Source organism: Mesoplodon densirostris, chromosome 7 (assembly GCF_025265405.1).
Source record: "Mesoplodon densirostris isolate mMesDen1 chromosome 7, mMesDen1 primary haplotype, whole genome shotgun sequence".
NCBI classification, from domain to species: domain Eukaryota; kingdom Metazoa; phylum Chordata; class Mammalia; order Artiodactyla; family Ziphiidae; genus Mesoplodon; species Mesoplodon densirostris.
In genome coordinates, this window is record NC_082667.1 from 105809046 (window position 1) to 105817731 (window position 8686).

An 8686-nucleotide genomic window follows, 5' to 3' on the forward strand; every position below is an offset into this window, starting at 1 on the left:
AAACATAGAGTTACTATTATATGACCTAGCAACTTCACTTCTAGGTATGTACTCAAGATAATTAAAAACATTGTCCACACAAAAACGTGTACATGGATGTTTATAGGAGCATTTTTTGTAATAGCCAACGTGTGGAAACATCCAAATGTCCATCTACTCATGAATGAGTAAAAAAAATGTGGCATATACATACAATGGAATATTATTCAGCTATAAAAAGGAATGAAGTACTGATAGATGCTACAGCATGGATAAACCTTGAAAACATTATGCTAAGTGAAAGAAGCCAGACACTAAAGGCATCTATCCTATGATTTCATTTATATGAAATATCCATAATACACAGATCCATAGAGGTAGAAAGTGATTGCCAGGGACCTGGGCGACAAGGAGAATGGAAAGTGACTGCTACTTGGTTTGGGTTTTCTCTTTGAGGTGATGGAAATGTTCTGGAATTAGATCATGGTGATAGTCTCAAAATCTTGTGAATATACTAAAAACCACTGAATTGAATTTTATGGTATGTGAATTATACCTCAGTAAATTCTTTTATTTATATACTATTCTGTGAAGGCAAGTTGGGGTAGTAGAAAGAATGAGACGGAACTTTAGTATTAGATCCTGTTTAGAAACCTGGCTTTAGGAGAGTTTTAATCTATCTGAGCTTTAGCCTCCACTGCTGAAAATTGAGGCATTAATACCAATCTTACATATTTTTATGTACATTAAATGAGAAATATATGTAAACTGTTTTGGGGGATGGGGTGGGTCTGACATATAGTAGGTGTGTAACGCATGGTAATTTATTTCCTTCCTTCTTTCCTTCCTCTCTCCCTCCCTCCTTTCCTTCTTTCCTTCCTTCCTTCATACTGGATTAAGGCACTGGATCAGGAGAAAAGAAAATATAGGAGTCCTGCTACTGATATGGAGACAATAGTCTAACCTTCCCTATGAATTGGGGGCAGAAGACTGGGGAGATGGGGAACAACTCAGAGGGGAAAACTCTGATTTAAGCAGAAGTCTTCCATTCATTCATTGCAATGTGGAGCTCAGCCCAAGAGAGGGTCTGTAGGAAGTCATCAACTTTGCCTCTGGGAAGGAGGGAGCTATTAGCTACAGGGACAGCTGTTGACAAAACAAAGTCGTTCTTTGATTCCAGCCAGAAATGATTTTTCTTGAGGACAGGGACCACAAGAAAACTAGTTTAAAAAAAATGCACTCCTTTGGGCTTCCCTCTCCTCCGCCCCTTTCTCTGAAATTTTGGACTCTATTTCCTGGAAATGCACACTTTGAAAAAAACTCCATAGGTGATTCTAGAACAGTGCTTTTTAAAACTTTAATGTGTATTCAAATCACCTGGTGCATTTTGCTAACATTCAGTTTCTGATTCGGTAGGTCTGGTGTGGGGCCTGAGGCCCCTCATTTCTAACAGCCTCCCAGGTAATGCCAAAATGCTGCGGATCCATGGACCACACCTTGAATAGCAAAGGTTTAGCAGCTGATCTGCGTAAAACAGATTGAAGCTGAATGTTAGACTAATTGTTGAAAAAGCTGGGTTCTATGACTGTACCGTGCACCCCAAACTTTCCGCTCCGCCTAGAGCTTATCTGCTGAAACTCTTCATGCTGTAGAAAGTGTGGTGGGCACTTCAATACCTGGTTGCTTTCTCTGGGAAGGAGAGCTGTCAGAGAGGAGAGGGCAGCTGCTCTTCTAAGGTCAAAGTCTGAGAGGAGGTTCCCTGAAATTCACCAGAAGCAACCCCTGGCAACTGCAGGGATCATCAGCCTGAGGTGCTTCGGGGTTTTTGATCCAGTCTCCTGGGTATGTCAAAGGTGTTTGGGATGCAACATGGGCATCATGGGGGAAAGAGCACAGGCTTTAGAGTCAGAGAGGCCTCAGACCTCATCGTAACCTTGGATTGTACTTCACTTATGAATAAGAGAACTATCTGAGCCACAGTTCTCTTATTCATATAATGGAGAAAATAATACCAGCCTTGCAGGACTGTGTCAAGCTTTAAGCGATAATGTGCCCCCCACAGTCAGTGCTCTGTAAGGAGTGGTTCTTCTAAGAGGAAGGGCCACCAGGGAGAGCGTTGATCAACGTTCACTTGTCTTCATGGAATGAGAGAAATGAGAGTAAGATGGTGAGATTTTAAAAGAGAACACAAAAACTTATTTAATTTAAAGGTCTGCCTTTTATTCCGACATTACAGCTTTTTGACATTTTATTATTAAAATGTCCTTTTTCTTAAATGAAAATACCGTCCTCATAGATTGTAGATAGTAGAACCCCCTCCCACTCATCTGTTTCTTTTTAAAATGTCCTTATTTGGCAAAGCAAGAAAAAAGTTGGCTTTATTTGGCAAGATTGACACCCTATCTAGGTCCCTGAAATCCAAAGTCTGGAAACCAGGGTCTGTGAAGACTTTGCATCATATCTTCCCCAAATGCCTTGTGGTAAGAAGCTGGGATTGCTGGCTTTTAAGTAGGAACTGGAAAGCTGTCTCAGGGTGAGTGTCAAAGAACTCTTTCTCATTGAGTGTGAGGTTGAAGCTTTTAATGGATTCCAACATTAGAATCCACAGTCCCCCCAAATTGAAAATTGGTTTCATTCATTTTTGAGGGCACTTCGTGGTCTGGCTTGGTGGGTGAAGAAGTGAAATGAGACAAGAAGTCCAGGCTCAATGCTCCCCAACCCCCAGCAGAAGAGGGACTCAAAACAGCATCCCAGGCAGAGGGAGGAGGAAGGTTTGGACACCCTTTTCATGTGGCCGGCCAGCATGCATTTGAAACCATGCCCCACAGCGTTAACAGAAACTGGTGACTAACAGAAATATTTGAGCTTATCTTACAGAACAGCAGGTAAGGGAATAGCTTGTTAAAACCCCCCTCCACTTATAGCCTGCCCTCTCTGTGCAAGCGCAAGTACAAGCTTGCCTTATTTTGTTGCCGATTGCATACCCTTGAAGCTTCACATAGCCTAGGAATTTGGAGTCACCTCTTGTCCAGTTCGAGCCAGCTAAGACTAATTGGAACCACTGACGCTAAAACTGGACCTGGGTAGAACACAGATTACCTCACCTGTTCCCTACTTCCAGTCATCTTTCCTCATGCCTAAGAACACTCTGCTTCTTTATCCTGTAAACGTTTCAAGCCCCTCGCCTTTGGCGAGGCAGATCTGAGAGTCCTTCTCCCATCTCCTCATTTGGCTGCCTCGTGAATAAACCCTTTCTTTGTTACAAACCTCAGCATTTCAACATTTAGCTTGCTGCACATTGTGCAGATGCACCTGGTTTGGTGACTGGTTTTTCCCCGGAGAGGCAAGAGCTCTGCCTGAGAGGTGGTGCATTGCAAGGTGCTTGGAGAGAGTTTAGCAAGCCTTGGTCAATAACCTCGGGAAACAATTGGCTCTCCCTTTAGTTCCTGTTAGCTAGACTTTGAAATTTCTTTGCAGGGTGAAGTATTTATCAAGAAATTCAAATTCTTGTTCATATTGTTTAACTGAACAGCTCAATAGTGAAAAAATACAGGATGGTTTAATCAGTGGGGCATGACTTAGGACTCCCTGGGTGAGCCATGGATCTATGTGGTCATCTGATGAGAAAGTGATGGAGACAGCTCTCCAGAGGTAAAGTCAAGGAAAGTTGCTACTTATGGGAATTCCCTTACATCCAATTCTTTAAAAGTGTATTGATTTTCTAAAATCCTACCTTATTCATATAGGCTTTCAGGTAGCTAACAGAAATATAAGATTTAAAAAGTAAGAAATTAAGGATCTAAGGGTAATAAGAGTAGAAATAATAACACAGTAAGAGAAAGGTGGTGGTCGTTATTTTAGAGATGTTGGCTGACTGTCTCTCTGGGTTTGATACTGTTGTAAGCACCGAAGGAATGACAAACCCCTGCTCCAATGGAGTTTATGATGTGCTGATGTAATATACAACCCTATTGAAACACAGCCCTGAATCCAGCCCATACCTTTCCCTTTCCAACATCATTTCATTAGTTGAGTCACAGGAACATCCTTTAATTCATTTAAATATGTTAGATGCTACTAACTTGTGCCATTAATTATGAACTCTGATTATTTTCCTTTTGTACTGATTTGATACGATGTGGCAACATTTTAAGTATTATTACTGTATACTGTAGCTTCTTATCTTTCCTAAAAACAAAACAAATAACAGTATCTACTCTCCTGCTAACAAATAGGCTCTATTTTTTAGCCTGTGTACAAATGCAGTTTTGTCACTTATATAATTTGTTATTGATACAATATTTGTAGCACTGTTTCCTGAAACTTTGAGAAACATTGACTTAAGAAATTAAAGTCTTATTCTAACATATCTTTCAGTTGAGAACTACCATTTCAAAGATGTTTTTTAAAAAATAACATATAAGGGCTATTTTTTAAAAAAATTATTAGAGTATAGTTGATTTACAATGTTGTGTTAATTTCAGTTATACAGCATAGTGATTCAGTTATACATATACATATATCCATTCTTTTTCAGATTCTTTTCCCATATAGGTTATTACAGGTATTGAATAGAGTTCCCTGTGCTATACAGTAGTCCTTGTTAGTTATCTATGTTATATGTAGTAGTATGTGTATGTTAATCCCAAGCTCCTAATTTATCCCTCCCCCCCAACTATAAGGGCTATTTTTAAATGATAATTGAAATTGAAACATAAAATCTAAAAATTCTAATGGAATATGTGGATCCTAAGAATGCAATAGATGTCATTTGGATATATACTAATTTATTTAAATTATTTATAATGTATTGATTATTAATGATAATATAATATTGCCATATTTTAAGACCTGATACAAACATTATTACTGTTTTATTATTTGGCGTAAAGAAAATTACATGAAAGATAATGTATTCCTTTTATCATCAATAAAATTTTGAATGCTTACAATATATACTCTCAAGCCAAAGATTCTGATCTAGTTGGTATGTAGTGGGGCCCAGACATCAGCATTTTGAAAACTCTGCAGGTATTCTCAGGGGCAGCCAGAGTTGAGAACAGCTCTGTTGGATGGCATGGAGAAAGCAAAAATAAATCAGCATGTATCATGCTCTGAAGGGCCTGGTGACAAGTGAGGACAGGGAAAAGAGTGACTATTTTTAAGCCCTCTTGAGGCAGACCTTGCTTTGTATCTGTTTTATTTAATCTTCACAACAATCCCACGAGCTAGGAACCATCGCTCCCATTTTATAGGAATTGAGACCCAGTGATATGAAGTGAATTGACCAGAAGCTAGTCAGTAAAGGAGCTGAGATTTAAAAACGTTTATGTCTACTCCATCTTGTTACCAAAAAAATGATTTGGGGCTACAGGCTGGGATTTGAAATCAGGCCTTTCCTTTTTGGCCGTGGGTTCCCACCAGCTTGACATCCCACTACACAAGATTCTACCAGCAGAAAGTGATTTGGTTCAGGCATAACAAGAACATTATCTTGATCTTCTGAAATGGGTGCTCTGGGGCTTTTATTTAGTAAGTACTTCTCAGGATCTCTCATATTTATTAACTATGAGTAATAAGAGTGCTGTTTTATTGTAGGTGGAAATAAGCTTTCTTGTGTTTTATGCTGAGAGAATAAGTGCTATTATCTTTATTTGTTGATTCTAGAGCAGTAGTTCCCACCTGGGGGTGATTTTGCCACCCACGGGGTATCTGGCAATGTCTGGAGGCATTTTTTGTTGCCACAACTGGTGGAGGGGGTGCTACTGGTGCGTAGTAGAGGCCAGGGGTGCTGCAAACGTCCTACAATGCACAGAACAACCCTCATGACCAACAGTTGTCCAGACCCAAGTGTCAGTAGTGCTGAGGTGGTGAAATACCTGCTCTAGAGGAAAGGAGTTACCTGGTGTGTGAAATATTAGTGACTTTTAATAACAACCAATAAATACCATTTATTAAACATCCGTGGTGTTTTGAACCCTTCAGTTGATCAGTCAACATTTATGTTCTTGGCATCACGTCCAAAGGTCCATTAAAAATGGTTTTTGACCTCAGGAAGCGTACACTCCAATGGGAAACCAAGAAAGTTCTGAAAACTTGAGCAGCTGTCAAAAGCTATCAAAATCATAGTCCATACAATGAAAAGGAGATACACACAGCGGCAAGGAAGATGGTCCCTTCTATGTTAGTGGTTAAGAGCAGGATTTCTGAAGTTGGGAAGAAAGATCTTTGTTGCATTCCTGATTCCCCTTTTGCTATCCATGTGACCTCAGACCAATATGTTGAACTGCTCTAATAATTCCTCCTCCATAAAATGAGGATAATGGTAGCACCCATATCATCATAAGGTTGTTGGGAGATTTTAATGAGATAATATTGATACATGTGGAGCACAATGCCTGGCACAGAGAGGCACTCAATAAAGTCTTGCTTTCCTTGTTCTTATTATTGGAGCGAGTCCACTGAGGTGGGGCCTGGGAGCTGCCCACGCTTCCTCCGGAGGAGAATTCCTCCTTGAGCAATGACAGGTGAGTCAGGGCTGTGGGTGCTTCACTTGGGCTCTAGGACGCAACCTGTCCAGCTGGTAATGAGCTGTTCACTGCCGCTGAACTGGGGTGGCACTGGGCTTGATTGGCTGGGGGAGGTGGGAAAGAGGATAGATAGCGAGTTCTGTTTTCCTGTGAAAGTTTGTACACTGAAAACATTCACTGCAGTCTGCAGAGCAGAAGCAGTGTGGGGAGAGGTGTGTGAATGTCTCCATCTGTGAATGAAACATATGATTCAGAGCCGAGGCTGCTCCAGACTTCTTTCCCAGGCAGGACACGAGCTCTCTAGAACTCTCTAGGGGAGGTGATAGGCTGGCTTGCCCCCAGACACTCAGGTGAGGACAAAGGGTGGGGCGTTCATGCCCTGGATACCTGCCAGCTTCTCTGCTAATGAGGCCATTCTGGCTCTTCGCCTTTGTTTGACATGGATTTTACCAGAGAAGGGCACCCCATCTTTTTTTTTTTTTTTTTTCGGTACGCGGGCCTCTCACCGTTGTGGCCTCTCCCGTGGCTGAGCACAGGCTCCGGAAGCGCAGGCTCAGCGGCCATGGCTCACGGGCCCAGCCGCTCCGCGGCATGTGGGATCTTCCCGGACCGGGCCACGAACCTGCGTCCCCTGAATCGGCAGGTGGACTCTCAACCACTGCACCACCAGGGAAGCCCAGCCACCCCATCTTTATCCATTGTTGTCCACACCCTTACTGGCTTCCCGTTTTTTGTAAACATAGATATGTTTAGTTTCCTTTCACTGGTATTATTCCAACCCCATGCCCTGTGCCTTCTTTGTCCAGAACAATCCTCCTCCAGTGCAGGGAGGGCCGTGTGTCGATGCATGCAGGTGTGGGCCCTTCAGCAACATCTCACGGTCCCCCTTGTCGCCTGCTGTCTCAGAACGTTCCCTTCGTTCTGTGGGGTCCTGGACTTGAGCTTTCCTTGGCTTATTTCAGCCTCTGCCACTTGACTCCTTTTGGTGGCCGCCTTCTGTTTCAGGTCGTAGGGGAAGGCTGCTGGAGGGTGGGTGGGAGAAGGGTGGGGACCTCCCTCAAGAGAGGCTGAGGGACATGGCAGCTCTTGTTCACACAGGTCCACATTTATTTATCTCGTAATACCCTTTGGACATTCCCTGTCTTGATCTACACTAGAAACTTCCTGGAGGCTTGTGCCCAAGAGAGGGGTACGCGCAGGACTCAGAAGGTGGCCGTGAAGCACAGTCTTGAGTGTTCGTGGGGACGCTGCTGCCTCAGGCCTAGCGTCTAGATTTATCTACCGGGCAGCTCAGGCCTGGCACTGCTGGCGGTGTATCACATCAGGGCTCTGCTTAGAGTCAGCGACACCAGGGCCTTAGGACTCTATGCTACTGCCCCCAGAATCGTGCTCACCGTCATTTCCCTAGATTGCTCTACATATACCATCACCCCTAGGCTGGTACCCTGACACGTCAGTCTCATCTCCTTCTCCACACTTAGCTTATGTTTTCCAGGTTGTGCTTAAAAGAGCACAGGCCTTAGAGTTGGTTTCAAGTTGCTGCTCTCCCACCTACTAGTGTGTGACTTGCTGTCTGAGGCTGCGTATTTTTTGTTTATCTCTGATTCATAGCCCTGCTGTGACAATCAATTCAGTAGTTGTTATTTGAGTGCCTAGTATGTGTCAGGCACTGCTCAGCCTGGGGGTGGTGGGGGAAGTGGGCCAAGACCAGCACCCAGCACCCAATCCCTGATTCTGAATTTTGTTTCGTGTTGGGAGGTAGGTCTATAAGCAGGTAGCTTCATAGTAATGGGTAAATGCTAAGATAGAGGTAAGCACAGGATGCTTTAGGAGTACAAACAAATGAAGGGCAAGAATGATTTTGGGAGTAAACAGTGGATGAGTTGTTTTGAAGGATGGGGGGAGATGACCCAGACAATTGGGGGAGGTGGGGGGAGGTTTTCCTGGATGAGAGAAGTGTGGAGGATGAAACAGCATGCTGTGAGCAGAGAAATACTATGACATAATGTTCAGTACAAGGATTGATGGGGCTGATGCTGGAGACTGAATAGAGGCCGAGTAATGGGAGGTCTTGTAGGTCATGCCAAGAATTTTAAACTCTATCCTATAGGCAATGGGTTTTAAAGCAGGAGAGTGACATGGCCAGATCTTGGTTTGGATCACACACTTCAGCGATT